Below are 18579 nucleotides of genomic sequence, written 5' to 3'. Positions count from 1 at the left end.
GCCCTTTGCCAGGGCAGCCAAAAATTGGGAGGCTCCACATTGTCCCTGGGTAGAGACGTGCATGAGGGCCTCAAAACATTAAGTGTCCATTTTAAGGAAGTGGGTGTATTTCAGTATAGCCCTTAGGCAGGGCAGCCAAAAATTGGGAGGCTCCACGTTGTCCCTGGGTAGAGACGTGCATGAGGGCCTCAAAACATTGTTCCCATTGCAAAGGAGCGGGTCTCCTGTCGTTGTAATGTCCATTCTGCAAAGAATGGGCGAAAAAATTTACCACTGGGGGTATACCTGAAACAAAGACCTAACTATTGTAACGGTCATCATGATGGCGCATGAGGAGAAGGAGGAGCAGTCCAGCGATTATCCAAAGTCGAGAAGTGTACCCATGGGTGAGTGGAGGTACATGGCAAACTTTAAATTCCGCTCTCATTTGCTGGTGGTGTGGTGAAGTCTGGCCCAATCCAACCCTTGTTCATCTTTATCAGAGTCAGCCTGTCAGCATTTTCAGTTGACAGGCGGGTGCGTTTATCTGTAATGATTCCACCTGCGGCACTAAAAACACGCTCTGACAAAACGCTAGCAGCAGGGCAGGCCAGGACTTCCAAGGCGTAGAGAGCCAATTCATGCCACGTGTCCAGCTTGGATACCCAATAATTGTAAGGCACAGAGGAATGTCGGAGTACAGTTGTTCGATCTGCAAGGTACTCCTTCAGCATCTGGGCAAACTTAGGATTTCTTGTGGCACTACCCCGCACCTCAGGGGCTGTGGTACGTGAGGGGCTGAGAAAACTGTCCCACATCTTAAAGACTGTTCCCCTACCTCTGGCGGATTGGACTTGTGCCTCTCTCGGCTGTACGCCTCGGTTGTCCACTGATTCCTGACCTATGCCGCTAGCGTTTTGTGAGGGGAATGCTTTGCCTACTTCCGTGAGTATGGCCTTCCGAAACTGCTGCATTTTGGTTGACCTCTCATCCACGGGAATAAGAGACAAAAAGTTCTCCTTGTAGCGTGGGTCTAACAGTGTTACCAACCAGTAATGATTGTCGGCCAAGATGTTCTTAACGCGAGGGTCACGAGACAGGCAGCTTACCATAAAGTCAGCCATGTGCGCCAGACTCTTAACAGCCAGGACTTCAGTAGCCTGACCAACAAGATGACTGAACATGCTGTCCTCCTCCTCCTCCTCCTCCTCCTCCTCCTCATCTACCCTGTCCTCTGGCCAGCCACGCTGAATCGAGGATATGACTGGTGTGCATGTCATATCCTCAATTTGGCCGGAGAGTTGCTCCATGTCTTCATCCTCCTCCTCGTCATAGTCCTCCACTGCACGTTGTGATGAGACGAGGCTGGGCTGTGTGTTATCACCCACACCCACTACTGTTTCTTGCTGCAACTCATCGCGCTCCGCCTGCAATGCATCATGTTTGTTTTTCAAAAGGGACCGTTTTAGAAGGCAGAGTAGCGGTATGGTGACGCTAATAATGGCGTCATCACCACTCACCATCTTGGTGGAGTCCTCAAAGTTTTGGAGGATGGTACATAGGTCTGACATCCATCTCCACTCCTCAGGTGTTATGTGTGGAGTTTGACCCATTTCCCGACGGCTTAGGTGATGCAGGTACTCAACAACTGCCCTCTTCTGCTCACATATCCTGACCAACATGTGCAGAGTTGAATTCCAACGCGTGGGGACATCACACACCAGTCTGTGAGCCGGAAGATGCAAACGGCGCTGAAAGCCGGCAAGGCCGGCTGAAGCAGTAGGTGACTTTCGAAAATGTGCAGACAGGCGGCGAACTTTTACCAGCAGATCAGACAGCTCTGGGTATGACTTTATAAACCGCTGAACCACGAGGTTGAGCACATGGGCCACGCATGGAACATGTGTCAGCTGGCCTCGCCTCAAAGCCGCCACCAGGTTCCGGCCATTGTCACAAACGACCTTTCCTGGCTTTAGGTTCAGAGGTGTGAGCCAGTGATCTGCCTGCTGTTTCAGAGCTGTCCACAGCTCTTCTGCATTGTGGGGTTTGTCACCTATGCAGATTAGCTTCAGCACAGCCTGTTGCCGCTTCGCCGAGGCAGTGCTGCAGTGCTTCCAGCTTGTGACTGGTGTGGAGGGCACAGTGGATGAGGATGCGCAGGAGGAGGAGGAGGCTGAAGAGCATGACATTCCGGAGCTGTAGAGTGTGGGTGAAACACTGACTGAGGTAGGGCCTGCAAACCTTGGTGTGGGAAGGACGTGTTCCGTCCCTCGCTCAGACTGGGTCCCAGCTTCCACAATATTAACCCAGTGTGCCGTCAACGAGATGTAGCGGCCTTGCCCACAAGCACTTGTCCACGTGTCTGTGGTTAGGTGGACTTTGGGTGAAACAGCGTTGTTCAGGGCACGTGTGATGTTTTGTGACACGTGGTTATGCAACGCGGGGACGGCACACCGGGAGAAATAGTGGCGGCTGGGGACCGAGTAACGTGGGACAGCTGCCGCCATCAGGTCACGGAATGCTTCTGTCTCCACCAGCCTAAAAGGCAACATTTCCAGCGCAAGCAGTCGCGAAATGTTAGCATTTAGAACTGTGGCATGTGGGGTGTTGGCAGTGTATTTGCGCCTGCGTTCAAAGGTTTGCTGAATGGATAACTGAACGCTGCGCTGGGACAAGGACGTGCTTGATGATGGTGTTCTTTCTGCGTAGGCAACTGCAGGTGCAGGAGTGGAGGAGGCTTGTTCGCAGGCAGCATGGACAGAGGATTGGCTCGCATGCACAACCAGCGAAGACGTAGCAGTGACATCAGCAAGCACTGCTCCTCGACTCTGTTGTACTTCCCACAAAGTCGGGTGCTTGGCTGACATGTGCCTGATCATGCTGGTGGTGGTCAGGCTGCTAGTTTTGGTACCCCTGCTGATGCTGGCACGGCAGGTGTTGCAAATGGCCTTTTTTGAATCATCTGGATCCAACTTAAAAAACTGCCAGACTCGTGAAGACCTAACATTTGTACAGGCACCTTGTGTCGTCGTGTTGTTACGGGGAACGGTTGCCTGACTTCTGCCTGGGACCACCACCCTGCTTCTTACTGCCTGTTGTGATGCTACGCCTCCCTCCCCCTGTGCACTGCTGTCCTCGCTCTGCATATCCTCCTGCCAGGTTGGGTCAGTTACTGGATCATCCACCACGTCGTCTTCCTCTTCCGCACCCTGCTCCTCCTCCTGACTTGCTGACAATTGTGTCTCATCATCGTCCACCACTTGTTGAGACACGTTGCCAACTTCGTGAGAACGTGGCTGCTCAAATATTTGGCTATCTGTACAGACGATCTCCTCATGACCCACTTCAATATGAGCTGGCGAGAGGCCAGAATGTGTGAATGGAAACGTGAACAGCTCTTCCGAGTGTCCAAGTGTGGGATCATTAATGTCCGAGGAGGACGTGTACTCAGCCTGGTGGTAGGAAGGAGGATCAGGTTCAGAAATGTGCGGTGCAGTATCACGGCTACTGACACTTGACCGTGTGGAAGACAGAGTGTTTGTGGTGGTGCCAATCTGACTGGAAGCATTATCCGCTATCCAACTAACAACCTGTTGACACTGGTCTTGGTTCAAGAGCGGTGTACTGCTGCGGTCCCCAAGAATTTGGGACAGGACGTGCGAGCGACTAGATGTGGCCCTTTGTTGTGGCGAAATTAGAGCTTGCCCACGACCTCGGCCTCTGCCTGCACCACCATCACGTCCACTTCCTTGTTCCTTGCCAATGCCCTTGCGCATTTTGCAATGCTGTGCACTGCTGACGTGTATATTCACTACTTGTGCGTTATATCAAAGTTTCTGGAAATTGCACACCAGTGCACCTGTACGCTGCCACCAACAGGCACACACGTGCGGTTTTAAAAACCAAGCACGGACGCAATAATAACCTAACACAGGTTTTAGGAGCAAAAATTAAGAACTCTGACACTATCAGCCACTGCTGACTGACGTGTATTATACACTACACTTGTGCGTTATATAATAGTTTGGTAAACGCACACCAGTGCACCTGTACGCTGCCACCAACAGGCACACACGTGCGGTTTTAAAAACCAAGCACGGACGCAATAATAACCTAACACAGGTTTTAGGAGCAAAAATTAAGAACTCTGACACTATCAGCCACTGCTGACTGACGTGTATTATACACTACACTTGTGCGTTATATAATAGTTTGGTAAACGCACACCAGTGCACCTGTACGCTGCCACCAACAGGCACACACGTGCGGTTTTAAAAACCAAGCACGGACGCAATAATAACCTAACACAGGTTTTAGGAGCAAAAATTAAGAACTCTGACACTATCAGCCACTGCTGACTGACGTGTATTATACACTACACTTGTGCGTTATATAATAGTTTGGTAAACGCACACCAGTGCACCTGTACGCTGCCACCAACAGGCACACACGTGCGGTTTTAAAAACCAAGCACGGACGCAATAATAACCTAACACAGGTTTTAGGAGCAAAAATTAAGAACTCTGACACTATCAGCCACTGCTGACTGACGTGTATTATACACTACACTTGTGCGTTATATAATAGTTTGGTAAACGCACACCAGTGCACCTGTACGCTGCCACCAACAGGCACACACGTGCGGTTTTAAAAACCAAGCACGGACGCAATAATAACCTACTAACAGGTTTTTTTGGGGAGCGACAATTACAGTACAGACAAGTCAGACACTATCTGGACTGTTTTACACTGTGTACACCAGCCCCAGATATGAAGGCTGGTATACGGTCACCACTACCCTGCCTGCCTGCCTGCCTGTATACTGCTACAATAGTCCTGACAAGGACTCTTTTGGTCACTAGCCTGTATTCAGACCTGGCTATACCCTGCCTGTATATAGCAACAATAGTCCTGAGAAGGACTCTGCTACTGTACTCCGACCTGGCTATACCCTGCCTGCCTGTATACAACTAGAATAGTCCTGAGAAGGACTTTTGGTCACACTGTTTGCAGCCCTGCAACTGAAAAAGCTATAAAGGGCCGCAAAGCTTTCCCTGAATCAGCGACACTCTCCCTACACTCACTGTCAGAATAGCTGTGAGCAGAGCACAGCGCGCCGGCCGATATAAAGGCTCGGTGACGCTGTGCAGGCCGGCCAATCACTGCAATTCCACAACTAACAGGGCTGTGGCATTGCAGTGGTCTGCCAGCCAATCCCTGCATGAGGGCTGGCTCTCAAAAGAGCGCCAACATGCAGAAATGAAGACCACGAGTAAAGCACGAGTATCGCGAGATTACTCGGTCCCCGCCGAGCAGCCCGAGTACAGTGATACTCGTGCGAGTACCGAGTAGTGACAAGCATGCTCGCTCATCACTACTGATTACCCCTTTTCTGGAAGTCCGCTATGGGTTCTGGCCCTGGGAGCTTACAACGTCCCTGGGCCTCGGTTTTTACTGTTTGGAGATGATCTTTGCACTCCTCCAGTCTCTAGGGACCGTCCCCTGTCGCAGCTTAATCCCTCCACCGATGTTACTGTGGAACAGGCCACCGCAGCCTACAACTACCCGTGGCACTTCTAGGGCCCTCTCTCCTTGGTACCTCTAGGCCTGCTCGTGATACTTCCAGGACTACCCGCGGCCCTGCGACTCCTTCTGTCTCCTACGTGGTGTCACCTGGACCTCTGGGTCCCAGGGTCTTCACCAGGAAGCGTCTCCTTCTGTTTCTCTGCTCCTGTCTGACTTGGAGCTTTCTTTCCTTCTTTCTTTCTTTCTTTCTTTCCTCCTTGCCTGCCTCCAGCAGGCCTCCTCCTCCCTCCTTTCTCTCGTTCTTCTTCCCCAGCTACATGCTGGCTCCTCACACTCTCACTCTCTGAGGTAAACTGACTTCACTAGACCTTCCTATCTGTGTCTGCTCTCTTTCGGCTCCTCCCACCTCCCAGTTGCTAAGCTGTAACCTATAGGAGCAGGGATGGGTCTTACGGCCCCTCCCAGCATACAGCATGGGAGGGTTGCCTGCCACTTTCCCTGGTCCTAGTATGTACCTAACAATGGGTGTAGTGTGGATTTACCAGGGGACCGGAGTTCACTCTCTTCCTCTCCCAGAATGGGGCATCACACCGCTGGTGGGTTGCAATGACCTGTGGCGACGGAAGCCTCAGGGGCGCCACACAACAACATATCTAACGATATGTCGTCGGGGTCACGGAATTCGTGACGCACATCCGGCGTTATTAGCGATGTCGTTGCATGTAACAGCTCCGAGCGAGTGTTAACGATCAAACATACTCACCTAATCGTTGATCATTGACACGTCATTCATTGTCAAAATTTCGTTGGTCGTTGTGGACGCAGGTTGTTCGTCATTCCTGAGGCAGCACACATCGCTACGTGTGACACCCTGGGAACGACGAACAACAGCGTCCTCCAGCAAGAGGTGGGCGTTTCATTAATGTGGCTGGTCACCGCCCCTCCACTTCTATTGGTCGGCCGCTGTGTGACGTCGCTGTGACGGCGCAGGAACCTTCCCCTTAACAAAGAGGTTGTTCGCCGCCCACAGCGACGTTGCTAGGAAGGTAATTACGTGTGACGGGTGTTAGCGATATTGTGCTCCACGGGGAGAGATGTGCCCGTGACACACAAACGATGGGGGCAGGTGCTTTCATGAGCGACATCGCTGGCGATGTCGCTGCGTGTAAAGCCCTATTAAGGCCCCTGTGGGGCTGCTCAGGTTCTACCAATGGCATGTCCGCCCCTGCTCTGAAGCCCAAGGGCCTATGAATAACTAGTGCCAGCCATGACTACAATTATACGGCTTTTTAATATCAGAAATCATATGAGGTCTATGAGGTTAAGAAAATGTGATCCCACTGGTTCAACAAAGCTGGCATAATTAGTAGGTGGGATGTAAGAAAATGTATTATTGTAATATATCTTATTGTCGTGGGCGGAGGAGGGGACGCCGCGCTCTCCCACTGCTCGGGTCCGGCTGCCGCTGCTGCTGCGGCCTCTGCTGCTCGGTGGCTCGAGCGATGTGCCGGATCCCGGGGACTCGAGCGGCGCTCCCCGCCGGTGAGTGAAAAGGGGGGGATTGGTTTTGGGGATTTATTGTCCGTGACGCCACCCACGGTTGTGGTGATTGTGTGGACACCACCGCTGCTCTGTATGGGGATCCCGGGAGTGATGGTATGGAGCAGCTAGATGTTGGCCCTCCCCTCTGTGGGTAGGGGGGTTGGTGGTCCCGGGGCCCGATGATGGAGAGTTAGGATGGTTGACAGGCGGGTTATGGGGCCTGTTGGGGTGCAGGGGCGCAGGGGCAGCGCTGTGCCGCACGGCACGGAGGTACTCACTCAGCCCAAGGATGATGACACAGTTCACGGTAAACAAGCGGCTGGTTGGACGGCTCCCTCGGACGGCTGCGGTGTTGATGTTCCCTGCAAGTTAGCGGTGACTGTCTCTTTCCTGCACCTAAATGCGGTTGTTGGTAGCGATGGATTCCCACCGGTAACCCGCTCCCCAGCTTGGGATATGAGCCAGAGGAGCCCCTCTTTTGCCCGAAGGCGCTGGCCCTGAGAAACTGGTGTCTTGGTGGTGGCGGTGTCTCTCCAATATGGTTGGGCGGTTGCCTTCAATCGGGACATTAGCTGTTGGGAGACCCAGGAGGTCCCCTTCACTGACGGATTTGGCAAATTCACGGCGACTCCTAGCCTTGCCGGAATCCGAAAGGCCCCTGCCAATGGTGCTGGCTTCTCTTCATATACCGCTCCGGTACCGCCGGGCCACCACCCCTCCACGGTCCTTTCGGCAACCTCCGATCAGCCTCTCCTGCAAACGGTCACCACCGTCTGCCAACCTTGCTGTCTCAGTCCGGGGCACACACCCGGACCAACTTCAGGCTCTTAACTGTCACTCTCTCTTCCACCTTAACGCCTCTCTCTTCCTCCTCTACCACTTCACTTCCACTCCCTAACTAATCTGCCTGGTTTTCCCGCCTCCAGGGCTGTGAACTCCTCGGTGGGCGGAGCCAACCGCCTGGCCCACCCCCTGGTGTGGACATCAGCCCCTGGAGGAAGGCAACAAGGGTTTTGTGTTCTGTCTGACCTTGGTGTTCCTGCAGGGAATGTGCGGTGTGTGGTGGTGTCATGACCTGTGACCCCTGGCTTGCCCAGGGCGTCACATTATCACAGAAATATTTTTTTCTCCACCTATGAGCCACTTCTTTCCCACCTCCAAAACTCATTATTCACTTTGGGGAAAAATTAGCTAAAATATTTTTTGGTCAAAACAAGACAGACAGACCATTGAGAGATCAGATTATAGCTGCCTATTGAAATTAATGAAGACGGGTTGCAGGGGGAAAACGAGAAGAACAGTAATGGCTCTGTGTCGCCCTGGGCAAGCCAGGGGACACAGGTCACACACCACCAAACCCCACATCCCAGGTAGGCACATCTAAACTGAACCAAAAATCCTTGTTGCCTTCCTCCAGAGGCTGGTGATTCACACCAGGGGGTGGGCCAGGCGGTTGGCTCCGCCCACCAAGGAGATCACAGCTCTGGAGGCGGGAGAAACCAGGCAGTCAGCTCAGGGAAGAGCTTGAGAGTAGAGTCTAGTCAGGGAGGAGGAAGTGGAAGGAGTGGAGGAGTAGCCCAGGCTGGGCTAAAGTAAACAGCAAGTGACAGTAAGAAAAGTAAAGTGGTAAAGGAGGAAAGCAAGAGTGGTGACAGCGAGGGAAAAAAGCCTGAAGAGTCCAGCTAAGTGCAGGACAGGTCAGCAAGGTCAGCAACGGCGGTGACTGTCTGGAGGGGGACCGTTTGGAAGTTCCTGGAAGGACCCCGTAGGCTGTGTGCCCGGTGGTCTGGAGCAGTGTTCCGAAGGACAGTCAGCACCAGGGCAGGGGCCTCTCGGACCCCGGCAAGGCTTGGAGTCGCCGTAAATTGCCGAATCCGTCAGTGAAGGGGACGCAGATCCCCCAACAACCAAGACCCGAGTGAAGGCAACAGCCCAACCTGTACAACAGAGACACCGCCACCGCCAGGGCACCAGTTTCTGAGGGCCAGCGCCTGCGGGCAAAGAGTAGAGCTCCTCCGGCCCAGCTTGAAGCCGGGGAGCGGGTTACCGGTGGGGACCCATCGCAACCAACTAGTACACAAGGTGCAAGGAAGAGGGACATCACCGTCACCTACTGGGAGAGCCATTGCAGCCGTCCGTGGGACCGTCTTACCAGCCGTTTGGTTTACCGTACAAACTGTGTCAACGTCTCAGGCTGAGTGAGTACCACAGTGCACAGCGCTGCCCCCGCGTCCCTGCGCCCACCAGGCCCTGCACCTCCCAAACCGTCACCGGGCCCCGGGATCACCAACCCCTACCCACGGAGGGGCAACACAACACCTGGCTGCTCCGCATCACCATCCCCGGGACCCCCGTATGGAGCAGCGGTGGTGAAATCACCACAACCGTGGGTGGCGTCACGGACTATAAACAATTCCCACACCCAACCAATCCCTTTCACTCACGGGCGAGGAGTGCCGCTCGAGAAACCCCCGGGATCCGGCCTACAGCTCGAGCCACCACTGAGCAGCGGCCGCCGGACCCGAGCAGAAGGGGTGAGCGTAGTGTGCTGACACCCTCCTCCCCGCCCGCGACAACTTGGCGTCACGAACAGGATCCTACCGCTCTGCCGTTTGGTAGAGGTGCGCCTTGTTACCGCCGGAGGTATCCGGCAGGAAAATTTCAGAAGCCGCCATCTTTGGCGCGAAAAGTTCCCACTCGAGCGTCTTCTCGAGCAGTAGAGGCGCGAAGGCCAAAACCCCGCCCCGAGAGAGGAGGGGCCGGAAAGAGCTAAGGGGGACGGAAACAAGATGTCTGCGCCCGACGGAGCCGCTGGAGGAGCGGTGGTCGCAGCCGCAGCGGCACCCGCGGATGGGAATGGACCTGCCCAGGTCCCGGCCGTACCGGCGGGAGGTGCCGCGGCCCCCACGCTCGCTCAGGTCATGCCGTTCTCCTTGCCCTATGCGCCCGGAGCTGCCTGGCTACCGCAGTATGACGGGAAACCGGATGCCCTACAGGCCTTCCGGAAAAAGCTTAACCCGTTGCTAGAGCTGTACCCCCTGACTGATAAGCAACGTGCAGCGATAGTGCTAGGCCAGTTAACCGGTGCGGCGGAGCAGGAAGCGGAGACCTGGGCCGAGGGGGACCGGCTCTCTGTAGCCACCATCTTTGAGAAGCTACAGACTGCCTTCGAGACCCGGACTGAAGCTGAGCTGAGGATGCAGTTTTACCAGTGCCGGCAACGAGCTGGGGATAGCATTCGGGACTATGCTCTACGTCTGCAGACCGCCCTCCGCACGCTGAAGCGGGCGAATCCTATTAATGAGGCGGACAGCAACAAGATGTTAGTGGAGCAATTTGCGCAGGGGATGAGGTCCCCTGAGGACCGTAAACAACTCCGGCTGTGGGCCCTGGAACACCCTGATGTGGACTTTGCTGTGATAAAGGAGCGGGCCATTAAAGCACTAGCACTACAGCCCCCAGCAACAGAAGGTCTGGAACCCGCCCCGTGGCCCGTTGAGACGGCTCCCATTGTGGCGGCCTCAGCCAAATCAACCTCTCCAACATCTGCAGCACAGTGGAAGAACTGGCAGCCCAGGTCCGTTGCATGGACGGAGACCTCGCCAAAATCCTGGCTGCACTACAACCTCTGACCAGACCTCAGCCTCCAGCACAGATCCAGCTTGCTGACAGTCCCGAGGATGTTCCCTGGATGCAGCGGAAAAGTGCTAACAACCCGCGGAGCAGACCCCCAATCTGCTACAAGTGCCGTAAGTCGGGTCATTACTACCGACAGTGCCCGTTAAACGAGCAACCCCTGGGGCCCCGGGCCAATCCTCAGGAGTAGAACATCGTGGCCCCCCGGACTGGCGGGGCCGATATATCGGGGCCCGCCCTATCATCCCCGTGGCTGTGGACGGCATACCAGTGATGGCTCTCCTGGACACTGGATCACAGGTAACTACCATACCGTACACGTTGTACCAGCGGTATTGGGCCGTAGATGAACTGGCGCCCCCAGACAATAGTATAACATTGATTGCCGCTAATGGACTCCCATTGACCCAGGTGGGGTATAAACAAGTGGCTATGACAGTGGGGCAAGCCGAACTGCAACACCAGGGTATGATTGTGATCATGAACGAGCCCAGTGATCATAACCCGAAAATAGTGCTGGGAACCAATGTGATGGAGCACTGTATGACTGACGTGTTGTCCCTATTGCAACAGCTGGCCGCCACGGCGGCAGGGAGCCGGCAGAGGGCTGTGCAGCGTGAGATCCGAGCCCTGATGTACCGCCAGCATGTAAGCTCAACAGGAGGGGAGATTGGTGGAGTGAGAGTGATGGATGTTGCTCCATTGACTGTGCCCCCTAGGAGTGAGATGATGATCTGCTGTAGGGCAGCAGTAGGGCCTCAGGGGCGTGACTACCCGGCGATGATGGAGCCCATGCCTTCCGAGCACTGGCCCACTGTAATGGCCGCCCGAGGGGTGGTGGATGTGAAGAAAGGGAGAGTGCCTGTGAGAGTGCTGAACTGTGGAGAGGAAGAAGTCAGGCTTCCCCGGTATGCCACCATTGCCAAGCTGCTCACCCTGGACCCTCACACTATCCATGAAGCTAGTCCATCCACACTCCCACCTACCACCAACACTTCCCCACCCCAGGGGGAGACAAAGGAGTGGCATCAACAGCTACATGTAGGCACTGATGATACCCCTACACATCACAGGGCAGGGGTATACAGGGTGATGCAGGAATACGAACAGGTTTTCAGTAAGCACCCCCTAGACTTTGGGCAGATCAAGGGGGTCCAACACCACATCCCCACCGGTGAACATCCCCCTATCAAAGAGAGGTATAGACCTAGTCCCCCTGCACATTACCAGTGTGCCAAGGATATGTTGAGAAATATGAAGGAGGCAGGGGTTATTCGGGACAGCTGTAGTCCCTGGGCCGCTCCGTTGGTACTGGTCAAGAAGAAGGATGGTACCATGCGGATGTGTGTGGACTACCGGAAGATCAACCAGATAACCCATAAAGACGCCTATCCGTTACCTCGTATTGAAGAGTCTTTGGCTGCACTGAGAACTGCAAACTACTTCTCGACCCTTGACCTCACCAGCGGATACTGGCAAGTGGCCGTGGCCCCAGAGGACCGGGAGAAGACCGCCTTCACCACCCCGATGGGGCTCTGCGAATTCAATAGCATGCCGTTTGGGCTGTGCAATGCCCCCGGAACCTTTCAACGGCTGATGGAGTGCTGTCTGGGACATTTAAACTTCGAGACCGTCCTATTGTACTTGGATGATGTGATTGTTTATTCCCAGACGTATGAGGCCCATCTGAAGCACCTGGCCGAGGTATTCGCGTCCCTTGCCAAGTACGGGATGAAGTTGAAGCCCTCTAAATGCCACCTGCTGAAACCCCGGGTGCAGTATCTAGGGCATGTGGTGAGTGCGGATGGTGTCGCCCCCGACCCTGAGAAGATTACTGCCATCCAGAGCTGGCCGAGACCAACTACAGTGAGGGAAGTAAGGCAGTTTCTGGGTCTGGTGGGGTACTATCGGCGCTTTATAAAGGGGTACACGAAGATGGCTGCCCCCATGCAAGACCTCCTCGTGGGACAGACCAAAGGTGGTAGACCCATTGGAGCCCCACTGTCGTGGGAGGACAAGCATGAAGAGTCCTTTTGCCAGTTGAAGGCGGCCTTGACCGGAGAAGAGGTCCTGGCGTACCCTGATTATGGGCGCCCATTCATCCTTCACACGGACGCCAGTAACGTGGGGCTAGGAGCGGTCCTATCCCAGGTCCAGGATGGAAAGGAGAAGGTGATTGCCTATGCTAGCCGAAAACTCCGGCCGACCGAAAGGAACCCTGAGAACTACAGCTCCTTCAAGCTCGAGCTCTTGGCGTTGGTGTGGGCCATCACGGAGCGGTTCCATCACTACTTGGCGGCAGCAACATTCACCGCGTTTACGGACAACAATCCGCTGACTCACCTGAACACGGCCAAGTTGGGCGCGCTGGAGCAGCGGTGGGTAGCCCGGCTAGCCAACTATGATTTCACCATAAAGTACCGAGCCGGTCGCGTCAACATCAATGCGGATGCACTCTCCCGAATGCCCCATTTGTCAGAAGAGGGGTGCGAGGATGACGACCTCGAGGAGATTGAGTTGCCTGCGTTTCACCAGCCGCCTACTGAGAGGGTACAAGTACATCAGCAACGAGTGGATCTGGACCCACGGCCCAGTCAAGAGTGGCAGGAAGCTCAGGACCAAGCGCCGGCTGTTCGCCTTGTCAAGACTCTGGTGGAACAAGGTGCTACGGGAATAGACCCTGCCGCCCCAGCCGAAGCCCAACGCTTGTGGAAGGAACGGAAACGGCTTTACCTACACCAGGGGAGGCTGTACCGTGAGCTGATCAACCCGAAGACCCATGAGAAAATATGCCAGTTGGTCATTCCTCAAGCTGACGTCGCCACTGTCCTGCGGGCATACCATGATGGTGCTGGCCACTTCGGGTGGAAGAAGCTGGAGATGCTGTTGAGGGAGCGGTTCTATTGGAGTGGGATGCGTGAATCGGTGGAAGCCTGGTGCCGGGAGTGCGGTCCTTGTACGCTAAGGAGAAAGGACGAGACTAGCCAGAGGGCACCCTTACATCCAATAGTCACCCATCAGCCGCTGGAATTGGTCGCCCTAGACCATGTCAAGCTCACCCCTAGCCGAAGTGGGTACACCTATGCATTGACCATTGTGGACCACTACTCAAGATTTATGGTGGTAGTCCCCGTTAAGGACCTGACTGGTCGAACCGCTGCTCGAGCGTTCCAGGCTTATTTTTGCCGGCCCCATGGGTACCCCGAAAAGGTGCTGACTGACCAGGGCCCGGCAGAGGTGTTCCATGAATTCTGCCAGTTGTATGGCTGCAAGAAAATCCGGACCACTCCGTACCACGCCCAAACCAATGGCATGTGCGAGAAAATGAACCACCTGGTCCTGGGGCTTCTCAAGACGCTACCACTGGAAGAACGGAACCTGTGGCCGGAAAAGCTACCCGACCTGGTCGACATGTACAATAATATCCCCTCTAGCTCGACGAAGTGCACCCCAGCGTATCTGATGAGGGCTCGGCCCGGCCGCCTGCCGGTGAATCTGGAGATGGGATTGGAGGCCCCCGAAGCACTCCCTTCGACGGTGGAGTGGGAAAGTCGGAGGAGAGCACAATACCGGCAAATCCAGGAGTATGTGGAGAAAAACCTCAGTCGAAGTCGAGAACAGCAGGAACACCGGTTCAATCAGAAGGCGTCCGCGGATCCTTTCCAGCCAGGAGATGTAGTGCTGAAACGGAAGAGGAAAGCCCACAAGCTGGATGATCAGTGGGAGCAAGTCCCTTACGTCATACAACCCACAGAATGGGAAGATGGGAAGGCCTACCAGATCAGTCGTGACCAAGGGGGCACCCTGGCCACAGTTTCCCGGGACCATCTAAAAAGGTGCCCTCCAGCGTTGAGGGCAGAGGCTGAAGTACCGGTTCCTCCACCAGCGGAGAAGGCAGCAGAGGTAATCCACACGGTAATGGGTGACTTCCCAGCAAACTGGCCTACACAGAACGGCGCGGTGATTCTTCCAGTGATACTGTTCCCACAACCCGTGGATGAAGAAGTAGTGGAAGTGGTTAACCGTGAGCCAGAACCAGTGCCAGTGCCCAGGGATGAACCTGTACCCAGCTCCCCTACGCCCCCGCCTGCTCCACACTATAGCCGGGAGGAGGAACCGATTGTTCCCTCTACCCCACTGTCTAGCACCACTGACACCGGGCCCCGAAGGTCCACCCGTTCCAACCTAGGTAGACCTCCACTTAGGTACAGGGAGACCGTTCTGTGAGTAAAAGGGGTCAGGGAATGCAAGGAGTGCGTGTTTGTTTGTTGAAAAGTTTAAAAGTTTGACGAATGATAAGAAAAGATGATTACCGAAGTTTCACCTGATTCACCGTGTGATTTGCAACCGGCTGGAGCCGGCACCGTTGTCCCCGTGGGGACCGTTTAAAAAAAATGCATGGGAACTATCCATGGACAAGCCCGTGAACTTGCAGGGCAGCCACAAACGTTAAGTGGCTTGTAAATATGTTGGTTACCGTTACCGTTTTCCGCAGTGCCGTCTCCGGAGAGGCAGGTTGGAGGGAGGGCCCTCAGCAGAGCAGGCTGGGGCCCAGCCACCAAAGGAACCGGTGGCTACCCTCTGGAGGGAAGGACAGATCCTGCTCGGGTACCGTGTGCTGGACTGTGGGTCAAGGGGTGCTGCCTGGGTTTTAGGGGCAGCATCAGGGCCAGGTTGCTTGGGTGGGAGAGAGCGGAAACCGTAACCGTAAACCGTTGCAACGTTAAAGAAAATGTGCCTCCCGTCTTGGGAAGAGTTATTAAAAATGTGAATATGTTATGTTTAACCCTGTTATCCCCTTTTTACAGAAAAATAAAACCGGTGTAGGACGGCAGCCCGTGGACGGTCTGCATTTTGCTAAGGGGGAATGTGTCGCCCTGGGCAAGCCAGGGGACACAGGTCACACACCACCACACCCCACATCCCAGGTAGGCACATCTAAGCTGAACCAAAAATCCTTGTTGCCTTCCTCCAGAGGCTGGTGATTCACACCAGGGGGTGGGCCAGGCGGTTGGCTCCGCCCACCAAGGAGATCACAGCTCTGGAGGCGGGAGAAACCAGGCAGTCAGCTCAGGGAAGAGCTTGAGAGTAGAGTCTAGTCAGGGAGGAGGAAGTGGAAGGAGTGGAGGAGTAGCCCAGGCTGGGCTAAAGTAAACAGCAAGTGACAGTAAGAAAAGTAAAGTGGTAAAGGAGGAAAGCAAGAGTGGTGACAGAGAGGGAGAAAAGCCTGAAGAGTCCAGCTAAGTGCAGGACAGGTCAGCAAGGTCAGCAACGGCGGTGACTGTCTGGAGGGGGACCGTTTGGAAGTTCCTGGAAGGACCCCGTAGGCTGTGTGCCCGGTGGTCTGGAGCAGTGTTCCGAAGGACAGTCAGCACCAGGGCAGGGGCCTCTCGGACCCCGGCAAGGCTTGGAGTCGCCGTAAATTGCCGAATCCGTCAGTGAAGGGGACGCAGATCCCCCAACAACCAAGACCCGAGTGAAGGCAACAGCCCAACCTGTACAACAGAGACACCGCCACCGCCAGGGCACCAGTTTCTGAGGGCCAGCGCCTGCGGGCAAAGAGTAGAGCTCCTCCGGCCCAGCTTGAAGCCGGGGAGCGGGTTACCGGTGGGGACCCATCGCAACCAACTAGTACACAAGGTGCAAGGAAGAGGGACATCACCGTCACCTACTGGGAGAGCCATTGCAGCCGTCCGTGGGACCGTCTTACCAGCCGTTTGGTTTACCGTACAAACTGTGTCAACGTCTCAGGCTGAGTGAGTACCACAGTGCCGCAAGGCACAGCGCTGCCCCCGCATCCCTGCGCCCACCAGGCCCTGCACCTCCCAAACCGTCACCGGGCCCCGGGATCACCAACCCCTACCCACGGAGGGGCAACACAACACCTGGCTGCTCCGCATCACCATCCCCGGGACCCCCGTATGGAGCAGCGGTGGTGAAATCACCACAACCGTGGGTGGCGTCACGGACTATAAACAATCCCCACACCCAACCAATCCCTTTCACTCACGGGCGAGGAGTGCCACTCGAGAAACCCCCGGGATCCGGCCTACAGCTCGAGCCACCACTGAGCAGCGGCCGCCGGACCCGAGCAGAAGGGGTGAGCGTAGTGTGCTGACACCCTCCTCCCCGCCCGCGACAGCTCATTTGGACATCAGTGATTCTTCTTGTATGGTCCGAGCTTCATTACAGTGTGGTCACTGTGTCAGTTTTTACCCTCAGAGCTTGGTAAGAGTTTCAGCATTTTTCTCAGATAAAAAATGGAGATTTCTCAACCTTCTCATATGAAACAGTCCGTGAATAATGGACAGCACACGAATGGCTTCTGAGTATTATCCAATCTTATTAATGGTCTCATAGACTTGTCTGATTTTGATCCAAGTCTCTGATCAACCTCACTAATGCATATCTCAGTGATTTTTTTCAGATCCACAAAAATACACGGACATGTAAATAGACTATAATGGGAATGATTTCTATCGATGAAAACTATAGATAGAACTTGTACGTGAAAAACTGACATCTTTATTAACCCTTAAAAAGAGGAATGAAAAGATATATACAGGAGGTGCGGCTTTCTAGTAAGTGTTTTATCTCACCCTAGTAATGGATTCACAGCCATATTGCTAATACTGCTGTATAATGTCGTCCTCCTGCTTCTCAGCAGGTGATACATAGACGGAAGAGCAGGAATCTTTCACATGTGTACTGTGTATGGGAGAAATCATAGCAGCTGAAGAGGGAACAACTGCTGAAAATACAGGATACAAATGAAATAATGGCCAGAGATGGTGTTATTCATAATATACACACAAGTGCTTATGGTGGCTCAGTGGTTAGCACTGCAGTCTTTGCAGCACTGGGGTCCTGGGTTCAAATCCCACCAAGGACACCATCTGCAAGGAGTTTGTATGTTCTCCCCGTGTTTGCGTGGGTTTCCTCCGGTTTCCTCCCACACTCCAAAAACATACTCATAAGGAATTTAAATTGTGAGCCCCAATGGGGACAGTGTTGCCAATGTATGTAAAGCGCTGTGGAATTAACAGCGCTATATAAGTGAATAAATATTATTATTATTATTATTCTGAAGTCACCTAAAATGACAAGTATGCTTTAAAGTGCTAGTTCAACCTAAAGTGTTTCCAGGAGCTTTTTCAACATTTTGTTAAAACAGATCATCAGGACACCAGTTTATTGCTTTAAGTGAAAATGGCAGGTTCAGCCACAAGGGGGCAGGAATTCCTTACTGTGTTTTTGTTTTTATTTACGTCAAGGGAGGATTTCAGCGGAAATACATGACTTTTACCATGTATACTCTGCTTTCCCAACAAGGTAAAACCGAGCAGACCCATTATAGAGTAAATACTGTTCTACTTCTATAGACTATATTCATTACAAGTATACATTATTCATTGACCTTGTAACATTATTGTATATAGAGGACAATGAATAATATTTGTAGAACAAGAATTAATAATTTAGAATATATTTTTCCCATGATCTATGATCCAAAATCTACTTCACGGCACCAATATTGATATAATACGAATAATGATATGTAACTAATATTAGAAATATATAACAATACAATATTAAGTGAAGCACACAGTGCAGGAGGTGCAGATATTGTGGTCATTCTTGGTCTCTGATGTCTAAAAATCCACTTTGCTTTATAGAAATGCACACAAGGACTGTCACTTGGGTACCGTGCTTCAGATTTTACTATAGCTTCAAGTCATCCCCTTATTTTTTATCATGCCAGTATCTAAACTCTGATCATACAATATTGTAATATTGAATCATTATTTTTTACAGACTCAAACCTATTTTCTGTGACTAAAGTGAACAAAATCATGTTCTCCACTTGGAACGGGCATCAGAATGTAAGCTAAAGAG

General features: G+C 53.5%; 1 protein-coding gene across 2 annotated transcripts in view; it reads right to left on the bottom strand.

Moving 5' to 3' along the window:
- The window catches only part of LOC142291730 (interleukin-18 receptor accessory protein-like), a 77290-nt gene that overhangs the window by 58411 nt on the left and 300 nt on the right, over nt 1-18579 (bottom strand). The gene's annotated exons all lie outside the window — the stretch shown is intronic.

Source organism: Anomaloglossus baeobatrachus, chromosome 2 (genome assembly GCF_048569485.1).
Source record: "Anomaloglossus baeobatrachus isolate aAnoBae1 chromosome 2, aAnoBae1.hap1, whole genome shotgun sequence".
In the NCBI taxonomy this organism is placed as follows: Eukaryota; Metazoa; Chordata; class Amphibia; order Anura; family Aromobatidae; genus Anomaloglossus; species Anomaloglossus baeobatrachus.
This window is presented reverse-complemented; position numbering and strand designations above follow the sequence as displayed.